The sequence below is a fragment of the Martes martes genome (assembly GCF_963455335.1).
Source record: "Martes martes genome assembly, chromosome: 11".
NCBI classification, from domain to species: domain Eukaryota; kingdom Metazoa; phylum Chordata; class Mammalia; order Carnivora; family Mustelidae; genus Martes; species Martes martes.
In genome coordinates, this window is record NC_137899.1 from 37,088,364 (window position 1) to 37,099,254 (window position 10,891).

The window sequence follows — 10,891 nt, forward strand, 5'->3', positions numbered from 1 at the left end:
AGAAACATGATTATCATAAGTGAGAAATAAGTTAGAGAAGTAGGTTTGGCTAATTTTCTACTTCCTTCAAGAAGCTCAGTGCAACCTCAGAGTAACCGGAAAACACTGATTTCAGATGTTCTAAAAGAAAACCTATATTTCTAGCCAAATCATAACATAACTCACTTTAAAAAAATGAAGAAATTAAGCTGTCACCAGATTTTTTTAGACCAGTATAAAGATTAAAACTTACCATGTTGAATGTGACATTTATATAAAATCTACAGTATGAAATTTGAGTATGTATGTTCTATATATACAAATGAGTATATGCACCATATATGTGTATACTTGTATTTATATATATTTTTACTTCTGAGAGATCTGTACTTGCTTAGTTGCTTTAGGGTTTAGTAACCTTATTTCTGGAGTTAATTTTCTATAAGTAGTAAATGCTGCTGAAGATGAATTAACTACAGAAGATTAATTTTGTTGCTTTTCTTAGTATTTTAAGCAGTATTGAACTCAAAGTGGCACAGCCTCTTTAGTAGATTTTTTTTTTCCTGGATATTTTCCATGTGAAATCTTATCAATATGGTGCTTGGGGAGGGGAAGCATTCTGTACTTTGTTTTCCACAATATCAGAACAAATTCTATAGACAGTTATATATGTTAGTTAAGGCCCTGATTTTCTAACTATTCTCAAACGTCTCAAGCTACTTTCCATATACCTTCAAAAAGCTACTCACTTTGATGGCCGCTGGAATCCTTTGACTTTACCAGTTTAGACCAGTTTTGAATGCTGGTTTAAAAGTAGACAGCTAAAATGATCCAAAAATATCTTCACTGAATTCTCAAGAATAAGATAAATGTGAAAATTACAAAGCAGAATTATAATTTACCAAAACATGTAGGTAAAATAATTCATCTAGCATGTGACTAAAAAGGCATAAAATCAGTAAGTCCACTCTAGAACACCACCATCCCAGGTACTGTTTTGTTTTTTCCTTTTATTTCAGCATGATGGAAATTCATTCTCCACAGCCACTAGATTTGGCACAAAGATAACCTAATTTTTCCATATTGTCTGAATGTTTAATTTTTATTCCCCCTTTTTAAAAGCATGTCATTAATTACGTATCTATCTGTAAGTGACTCCTTATTTACCAGTGGTTTGGAGTCTACATTTGAAAAGAAGATTGGAACTGGTTTTATCTTACAGAAGAACAGATAAAAGCTAAACTTGGTCAAATGCTATCCATTGTTTTTCTCAAAGATAACTTCATGTTTTATAATTCTATACTGTCTTCACTATTGTGAGGCAGCTTTTTCTCTGTCAGATTTTAATAATTCTTTCCTCTCTGTTAGGCATCTTTTAACAAAGAGTCTCTCAAACAGAAATGAGCGGATTACCCTACAGCCTCACATACATCCTGGTGAATATCCTGTTCACAATTTAGGCGATGAAAGGAAAACCTACAGTTGTTATAATTTGGAACCAAAATAATCACTTCTCTCCAGTGAGGCTTAGAGGGGAAGAAAATGGGCCAGAGTCTTTCTGTAGGGGAAAAAAAAAAAAAAAAAAGACTACTTCGAAGAGGGGCAGTGCAGCAGGGGAAAAAATAGAATAAAACAATAAAACAAACACAAAGCCTCTGAGTGGGTAAATAGGCTAGTGAAAGAAAGGCCGTCTGATCGCATTGGCAGCACCCTAAGCTGGGGTCCTCAGCTGTATGGTCCCGCCAGCCTGTAAACTGCGTGTGTGTACGTAGGGGGGTGTGTGTGTATGTACACACAGAGACTTAATGGGGAGCACAGAGGGAATTAGAACAAGCCTGGCCCGTTTTTAATTTGGGTCTGTTTGCTTGCATTTAGCACTTAAGGGCTCCTACATTCAGTTTGCTCAAAAGAGTGATGAAGCACTCCTTGCTTATGCCTCAAATCAGAAATGCATGAAGTGCAGCTGCAGAGATAATACATTTTCCCCAAAGGCTTTGGCTGAGCAAATTAGGTGTCAATGGGGTGCCTGCGCAGGCAGTACTCTCTCTAATTAGTCTCTTGAGCCTAGTTGGTGGCGGGTATGAGATGATCTAATCAATTGGTCTGTGTCTGATGGTTCGTGTAAAAATCCTACCAGGCAGACTCTCTCCCACAGGTCACCCACCTGCACAGCGGGACTGCTCATTTTCATTTTTCATCTCCTCCATCACATGACGCTGACAGTTGGTTTTAAGAAAATTGAATCCAAAAAATATCTAGTTCAGAGGGCACATGGGTCAGAACAAAGTTGCATTATGGGTACCAGCGATCCAATTAATTAATATTTATAGCCAAGAAGCTCTATGTAGATATTTCTGAATAAGGATTTTATCAATAAAATCCAATTTCTTGTCTAAAACGTTCATTTCTAGGGAAAGAACATTGTAAAAGCAGGAAGCAAGATAAAAATGGCATCCGTTAATCGGATGATATATATACCTATGAGTTGATGTGCACTTAGTTGAGCTTATGGTCACACTCACTGTTCATTTGTATTGTATATGTGGTCTGTTTTAATAATCAATTAAATGTAAGGGAAGGACATACGTTGCTATTATATTTTGCTTCCCTGGGAACATTGTATACCCTCACTCCTTCTACCCACCTCCCCACACATCAAACATGATTACATTTAGATCTTAAAGAATTTTTCTAGCAGTAAACTGACTTACCTTACATGTCGTCCTTGAAAATTGAAATGAATACTGAGGCTGCCCAGGGAGGGAGAAGGGGCATGTAATGCTGCTGCTGAACAATGTTAGGCAGGGTACTTGGCACAGTTGGGACTATAGAGTTCTCTCACTTAGGTAGGAAAGAGGATACCTCTTATTGGCACCTCCCTTCTTTTTTATTCCTGGCTCCTTTCCATTAAATGTCTGAGCCCAAACCCAAATAAAGGACTTATCCGTAATCACTGTGTTCACCATTTATTATCCAATTACTATTATTATGCATTATCCTTTATTATCCAATTCTGCTTATGCCTTGGGTTAGGGACATACTGTTCTTCTAGAGATTCCACTTAAAGAATCAGGACGGAGGCAAAGACAGACACCACCAATGGCTAAAAAAATGTTTAAATCAACCCAGCAGGATAGTAAAATGCCAGTGGATTATGGTGACAATGTCATTTATTATTACGTCAAATCAGGTATCCTGAAAATCACATCATTCAAATAGAATGTCATGTGGTTAAAACACAAACACACACACACACACAAGCATAAAACTTGGCACACAGGAAGGTGGTTATTCCACCAGCCTTTCTTGGCTAATGGTGTATCTGTGGATCGTCAGCACTATACCTGTGCTCTTGACCGCGAGAGCACAGGCCCAGCGTTCGCCCTCTGTCAATGCACTGTGGGAGAACCCTGGTTCTAAACACATACTCCACTCCTGAATTTTCAGATTCCACCTCCTCCCTTCCTATTCATTCAGCAGGGGTTTCCTGAGTATCTGAGCAGGGGCTTGGCTACGCTCTAGGGACACAGTAGTCAACAAAACCAAGTTTAATCAGGAACATAAAGATGCCACCTGCCTCCCTATTTGCTCCCTCATAGGAAATGTCCCCATATGGGAGGGACATTTGAAGTCACTTGTTCAGGTCAGCCTGGGCAGGTGTGCATTCTGGGGATTAGAGTGGTAGAATGGAGGAGAGCCAGGCAGTGACTGTAGTCGGCCCTTAAACAACACCAGTTCGATGGAGCCATGTCTATGCTTGCATGCTGATTTTTTTTTGGATACATAAAAAACAGTACTGTAAATGTATTTTCTCTTACGATTTTCTTAAGAACACTTCCTTTGCTCTAACTGACTGTATCGTAGGAATACAGTACGTGATACGTATCTAAAATATGTGTTAACCAGCTGTTCATGTTACCAGTAAATCTTCCAGTCAATGGTAGGCAGGTAGTAGTTAACTTTTTGGAGAGTCAGAAGTTCTATGCGATTTTCAACTGTGCAAGGGGCCAGTGCACCAGTCCCTACATTGTTCAAGGGTCAACTATATGTCCTTTCTGTGTGGTGATAGGAACTCTACGCCTCAGTAAGACGGTGTCAGGAAAAACCCACAGCTCTCCCATTGGTCCAGGGTGGGCAGCTTCCTGGAAGAGCGGCAACCTCTGTTTAAGCAACGTGGAAGAGAATGAGCGTTTTTTTTCATCTGCGTAATCAAAATGTCAAGTTTGGTAGTGGGCTTGGGGACTAGCTGAAGATGCCGATGGACAGGTGTGTTTGAAATGTTGTGGGGACAGGTGCTCTCTGTCTTTGATGTCACAGGCCTCAGTAAAGATGTCAGTACAGAAGTCAGAATGCGTGATTCCATGGGGGCCACAGGGAGAGCACAAGATGGATTTACTTCAGTTCCCTGGAAGAATGGGGGCTAAGGTGGTTGGTCTCCTTTTGTTATTTTTGCTAGGGTGGTCACTTGTTTAGGAAGAGATTTGGAAAAGGCATATCTGGGCAGCCTGGCAGGAGTGAGGGCTGGCCAAGTGAGCCATAAGCAGCAAGTACGTGAGATAATATCTGAGGTGTTTGGACTTAGTGATAACAAAGGGTGATACGCACCCACCCAGGCATCTCCCTCCCTGCCAGATCTCTCCCAGAAACTTAAGGTAAGGGCTTTTGTTTACATTTATCTCAGTCACTGAGGACAGAGAATTCTTAAGAAAGGAATGTTACCTCTATCTCATACCACATACAAAAAGTAACTCAAAATGGATTGGAGATCGAAAAGTAAGGACTAAAACTATAAAACTCTTAGAAGAAAATGTAAATCTTCATTACCTTAAATTTGATCATGGATTTTTAGATATGACACCAAAACTATAAGCAACAAAAGAAAAAAATGGATAAATTGGACTTCATCCTAATTAAAAAGTTTTGTGCATCAAAGAATATTATCAACAGAGTGAAAAGACAGTCCACAAAATGGGAGTAAATATTTGCAAATCAAGGGATTGTTATCTAAAACATATAAAAATGGGGCACCTGGGTGGTTCAGTGGGTTAAAGCCTCTGCCTCAGCTCAGGTCATGATCCCAGGGTTTTGGGATCAAGCCTCGCATCAGGCTCTCTGCTCAGCAGGGAGCCTGCTTCCTCCTCTCTCTGCCTGCCTCTCTGCCTACTTGCGATCTCTGTCAAATAAATAAATAAAATCTTAAAATAAGTAAATAAAAGTAAAAAAAAATATGTAAAAAGTCCTACAACTCAGCAATAAAAAGACCAACAACCGAAATTTAAGAGTGGGCAAAGGACTTGGAATACATATTTCTCCAAAGAAGGTACGCAAATGGTAAACAAGGACACGAAAAGGTGCTCAAACTAATCATTAGGTAAATGCAAATTGAAACCTCAATGAGATACCAGTCCACCCCACTAGGATGTCTATAATAAAAAAAAAAAAAAAATCAAAACCAGAAAATAACAAATATTGTCAAGGGTGTTGCAGAGAAACCAGAACCTGTATATGTCACTGGTAGTAATATAAAATGGTGTAGCCGCTGTGAAAAATCATTTGCCAGTTCTCCAAAAGTTAAACATAAAATTGCCACATGACCCAGCAATTCCACTCCTAGGTATTTACCCAAAAGAATTGAAAACCGGTATTTAAATACTTGCACATAAATGTTCATGGCAGCACTATTCATAATAGCAAAAAGGTGAAAACAGTCGGATATACATCAACTCATGAATGGATAAAAAAACGTGGTCTGTCCATACAGTAGAATATTACTGGCCCTAAGAAGGGATGAAGTACTGATACATGCTACAACATAGAGGAACATTATGCTAAGTGAAAGAAGTCAGACACAACAGGTCACATATTGTATGATTCTGTTTGTATGAAATATCCAGAATAGGTAAATACAGAGAGACAGAAAGCAGATTCGTGGTTGCCAGGGGGCTGTGGCAAGAGGAGAATGGGAGTAACTGCTTCAAGGATATAGGGTCTCCTCTGGGGGTAACAAAAATGTTCTGGAACTAGACAGGGGATGTTTGGATAACATTATGAAAATCCTAAATGCCACTAAATTTTATCCTTTACAATGGTTAATTTTAGGTTCTGTGAATTTCACCTCAATAAAAAAGAAAGGATGGAAGGTTAACCTTCCAAAAAACTGTCCTGTTAAGCAGAGGATATGAGTCGGGAATAGGGAGGATGCTATTCTTAACAGTAAGGGCTGGAACTTTTTGCTTTCTTGGTCAAGGTAGCCTCACGTGGGCAGTAAAGTTATTACTACGACAGCCCTCATGACCAGCTCTGTCCAATAAAAGGCCAAAGTTCCTTCCCTGCTTGGGAAGATAACAGTGTTGCACCATAGACTGGCGACAAGCAGACCTAACCAGGCCTCAGTGACCTTGAACTTTAAATGGAAATGAGGGCTTGTTTCTGGAATTTGGTGGAGCTGGAGTCTATGGCCTGTGTGACTTGATCCTGGGAGTCTTTCTTTTCATCCTTCCTGGCAAGACATGCCTTTCCCATCCTAGGGACTCAACGAAAATTTTTAAGGACTGAAAAGAAATGTGGAGAGGAAGAGAGTAAACATTCCTTCTTTCTTCTTGAACCACTCACATGGAAGTAGTTACCAAGTTTAAGCAGGCACCCCTTGAAATGCACAGTCGTATGCAGGATGGTGGGAAGAGGCTGGCAACTCAGGTCCTGCAGACCAATTTTCCTTCTGTTGAAACTTGGTCTGATAACAGGCAACGAAGGAATTATATACAGCTGGGCTTTTTTTGAAAGCATGTATGTGATCCATTTTTCTATTTCATGTCCATAAAAATGAACACAAGGATCTGTCCTTTTAATGATCTGTATGATGCTACAGGCACTTAATTAAGACCTGTAACACTACTAATGATTTGGGGAAGGAAATTTGCTGAATTTCTTTTTCTCTAAATAATCCAAGAAGAGGTTAGACCATTAAGTTCATGGAATTAAATTATTTTAAGGGGGAAAAAATGGAGTCAGAACATTTGTTTATCATGTTAAGAGAACTGTTTTTGATGAAGAAGACCACTCTGTGTGCTCAGGGTGGCAGCAGAGAAAACTTTTGGCCTATCCAATTTTGATGTCTCGTGTAATTTAGAAAAAAATGAATGATGTAAGTTCGTTCTTTCTTTTTTTCTTTTCTTTCTTTCTTTCTTTTTTTAATATATAGCAATTTTCTCTTTTCCTCCTTCCAGGATTAAGTTGTCATCATTCTGGGAAGAAAAAAAAACACATTAATGAAGTGGCCAATAATACGAAGGGAATCACGGATCAGTTTCCTTCCCCTCCCTGTGGTGGATTTCACTTACAAGAAAATTGAAGCTGGCAAGACCCTGTTTTCTCTGCAATTTATTTAAAACCTTGCACGCATTTGGATACCTTGTGATTTCCAAGAACTATGTGAAGATTAAGCTTTGCTTACTGATACATGGCATGTATTCTTTTCAGTCTTTTGTGTTTGATTTTGTTTGATTTCCCTCTGCAGCGCAGTGTCTCTGTAAAGGTTTTTATGCTTTCACCAGCCATGTCTTAAATACATTAAGACAACACATTTGGTGTTCACACTTCTTCAGTAACGTCTGTACTTGAAAGCCACATAGTGGCATAAAACAATGTGTGTTTTCTTTGAGAGCAGTGCATATTTTGCAACCACTAGGAAGGAAATCTTTAGCTAAAGCAAACCCCTGTTCTCAGGCTGACTTGACAACCTGGTCCCTGGCTATGGGGCCCCCACCTGTCGCTTACCTTTTGAGGACATTTGCAAATGTGGCTTTTTTTCTTGGAAATAACTGCACATGTATATAGGATATCGGAATCTGCTTAGCATTTTCAAGCCACGTAGCATGACTGTTTTTCAAGTAGGTTGGAAGTAAAGAAACAAATATCCAGCGTTAAGAACAAAGACAGGGATAAATTGCTTACTATTCAACCTCTGGAAATTGAGGTGACTTTTTACCTGTTTTCTGGGTCTTGTCAACATCTTATATTTTCCATCCACTCTGTTATGCTTCAGGAGTGTTTTCTAAGTGGAGGAGAAAAGAATGAGGAACAGAATGCTTACAACTTGGGTGCAAAAGAATTGTATCTGCTGGACATTAGAGCCCCAAAAGCCATCTTGGCTAAGTAACATTCAAAAAAAGCAAATTACAGAGTTATCCAGAGTTGAAAACCTGCTCATTTACACCAAAGCACCTTTGAATTACACTTTTTAAAACATTCCAAGCTGATTGGAAGACATCAGTGGGGACCTTAACTTTAACCGGTCTTCTGGAAAAACTGTTTGAACACAGGTTGTAGAAACAGTGCAGGAATCTTGCTTTCAAGATGGTAAGGAGAAAAGAAAGGCCCACCTTCCCTTATTAAGAAGATGAGGGGCCTTGAAGGATGAAGGCGCGTATGTGACAACGACGGAAAGGTGGACTGGGCACGCACTTTGATGGGGAGGGCGAGCTGCCAGATGCAGGCCTTCCCCCAGTGGGGCCGCCATCACCACACAACCCCAAATAATACTGAGGCCACCGGGGTAGTTAGGGAGCTTCATCTAAAGCATGAAACCTGGCCCCTCAGAACACCAATTCCTATGGAAATACTTTTCATGTACGTTGTTTTACATTTTCCTGTTGGTCAGAAAAGAGAGACTGAGAACTTGAAATGCATCGCACTTTTTAGGATCAAGACTAGGAATTATGAGCCAGTTTGACAAAGGCATTCTCTGAGAGTCACGTGAGGAAAAATCTTCTCTATAGTCAAAGCCAGTAATCCTAGGAAATTGAACCCAGAACTTCTAAGCATTAAAAGGGTACCTTCCCTTGGAGTGGGGCATGAATAAATATGTCAAGGTCACAATCCATCCTATTCAGAAGTAGCATTCATTGAAAGTTTCTAGGTGCAAAGCAAAGAATTATTTACTAATTGATTTTAAAGAGAGCAAAAGTTACCCAAGGCTAGAATGTTTACTGTTTGCTACCTAGAAGTCTTTCCCATTCTTCTCTCAGACATTCCAACCCACTGGAAGTCTTTAGCAGTATTTTACTGTGTGCTTAAATTACGATTCCTTAATGTAAATACGGAGAGGAAATTTTACATGCGATCAAGAACAGCCTTGCCTGTGATTGATTTTGAATTATTTATTTGGGGGAGAGGCATAACTTTTGTAATTAACCAAGTTTAAACCAAGAGCAGCTGATGATTAAATCTTGCTATTTAATACGCTTTCTAAGTTGAACATTTGAAAATATTTAATATTAAGAGACTTCGATGAGGAATGGTGGCATCATTCAGAGATATGTGCCCGTCACAGGCAGCTTCTCTCGGAAAGGAAACATAAGCTGCTCAGTGTGGAAGAAAATCTGTTTTTTACACAGACATGTCTCAGAAGGTCTCATTTTGGAGGTCTGTATCTCCCCATCCTTGTCCTCAGTACAAGAAATCCAAATTCTGGTTCTTCTCTCTCCCCTCTCCTCTCCTATTGGCAATCCATCCCCCACCTCCTCTCTCCCTGCCCCCTCCCACGGAGGGCAGCCATGAAAATCATTACAGAATGTGTTCATTAGCAGATTTATTATTCTATTGAGAAAGCACTGGAATGTTTTGTGAGATTATTTTTATATGAAGGACTAGCCTGAATTCATACAGCTGGAATATTAGGAACTCATTAGCATTGTGAAAGTATCAGTGCAACATCAGTGCACACACAGTATTCTGAAAGAAAAGTTGGGACTTTGTTTCCATTTTCTTAAAGGAACAGTTTGGTTGACAAAGATGCAGGATACGTAAGACATAAAAAAATGTTTTTGCAGTGCTCAAAGGAAAAACAAAACAGGGCATAAGGCAGGGGTGGCTGTCCATCCACTGATAAAAGGGTGAAAAGCTATTTCTACCTCCCAGGAGTAGCAAGAAAAGTTTCCAGGGGAGCCTCCAGGTTTGCAGAGAAAGCAAGACCTCTTGGTATCTTTCCCTCAGTGTGTACATGACAGCCAGTGTAATTAATATCCTAGGTTATGTGTCTATATAAGATACTCATCTGTGAATAGTACTTACTGGTTTTGTAATCTTTGTTACATAAGAGGATGTTTAGGCTGTACATACTGGGGTAGGTTATTCCCTGCCCCCTATACATAGGAATATGCTGCATAATTGCACATAACTTCTATCTCTCTTACTGGCTTGTAGGCAGAGGAAACCACATATGTTACTGCCTTGCAATTTTCTCATATACCAAAAACAACAACAACAAAAAAGTCTCAAGTGAAATAAGCAATCTCCTATTTTCATTCCCCTTCCTACAGCAGCATATTTTAGAGGCACATACAAAATCTACATTCTCTAGTGGGGAGTGGATTTTTTTTTTTAATTTTTCTTTTCTTTTTCTTTTTTCTTTTTTTTTTTTTTGTATGATACACTGAGATGTGTACTTCATAGCAGAGGGTCGGTACCTAAGAAATGTATTAGCATCATTCAGAAAACTATTATATTCCAAAATGAAACATAGTAAGGAGAATGGAATAATACATGTTGCATATTTGTTACCAAGTGTAATTTGTCTGTATTATGAAAGATGTAATGGTTTGTCAGCTGTCACTGTTGTTTTCTTGTAACATGATACGGAATAAAGTATAGCAGAATCTCTGTACATTTTCTTGCTACATCTTCTTGGTGCCAAATAACACCATACAGTGTCACAGAAACATTGTCTTAAAAACTCTTAGACACAGTCAGTTTTAGAGTGAAGTAAGAAAGCAAACAATCCTTGGATGTGAGAAGGAGTGAGTTAGCTGGAATGTTCCAGGAGTCTGTTAAACCCTCCCTTTTTAATTTTTTTTAAGATTTTATTTTTTAAATAATCCCTATACCAACATGGGGCTTGAACCTACCACCCCAA

General features: G+C 39.1%; 1 protein-coding gene across 1 annotated transcript in view; it reads left to right on the forward strand.

Moving 5' to 3' along the window:
* Positions 1–8,142, forward strand: part of CDK14 (cyclin dependent kinase 14) — a 582,239-nt gene extending 574,097 nt beyond the window's left edge. Inside the window, exon 15 of the mRNA XM_080818397.1 lies at positions 7,206–8,142. The gene's annotated coding sequence lies outside the window, so the exon portion shown is untranslated. The remainder of the gene's footprint in view (positions 1–7,205) is intronic.
* The last annotated feature ends 2,749 nt before the right edge of the window (positions 8,143–10,891 follow it).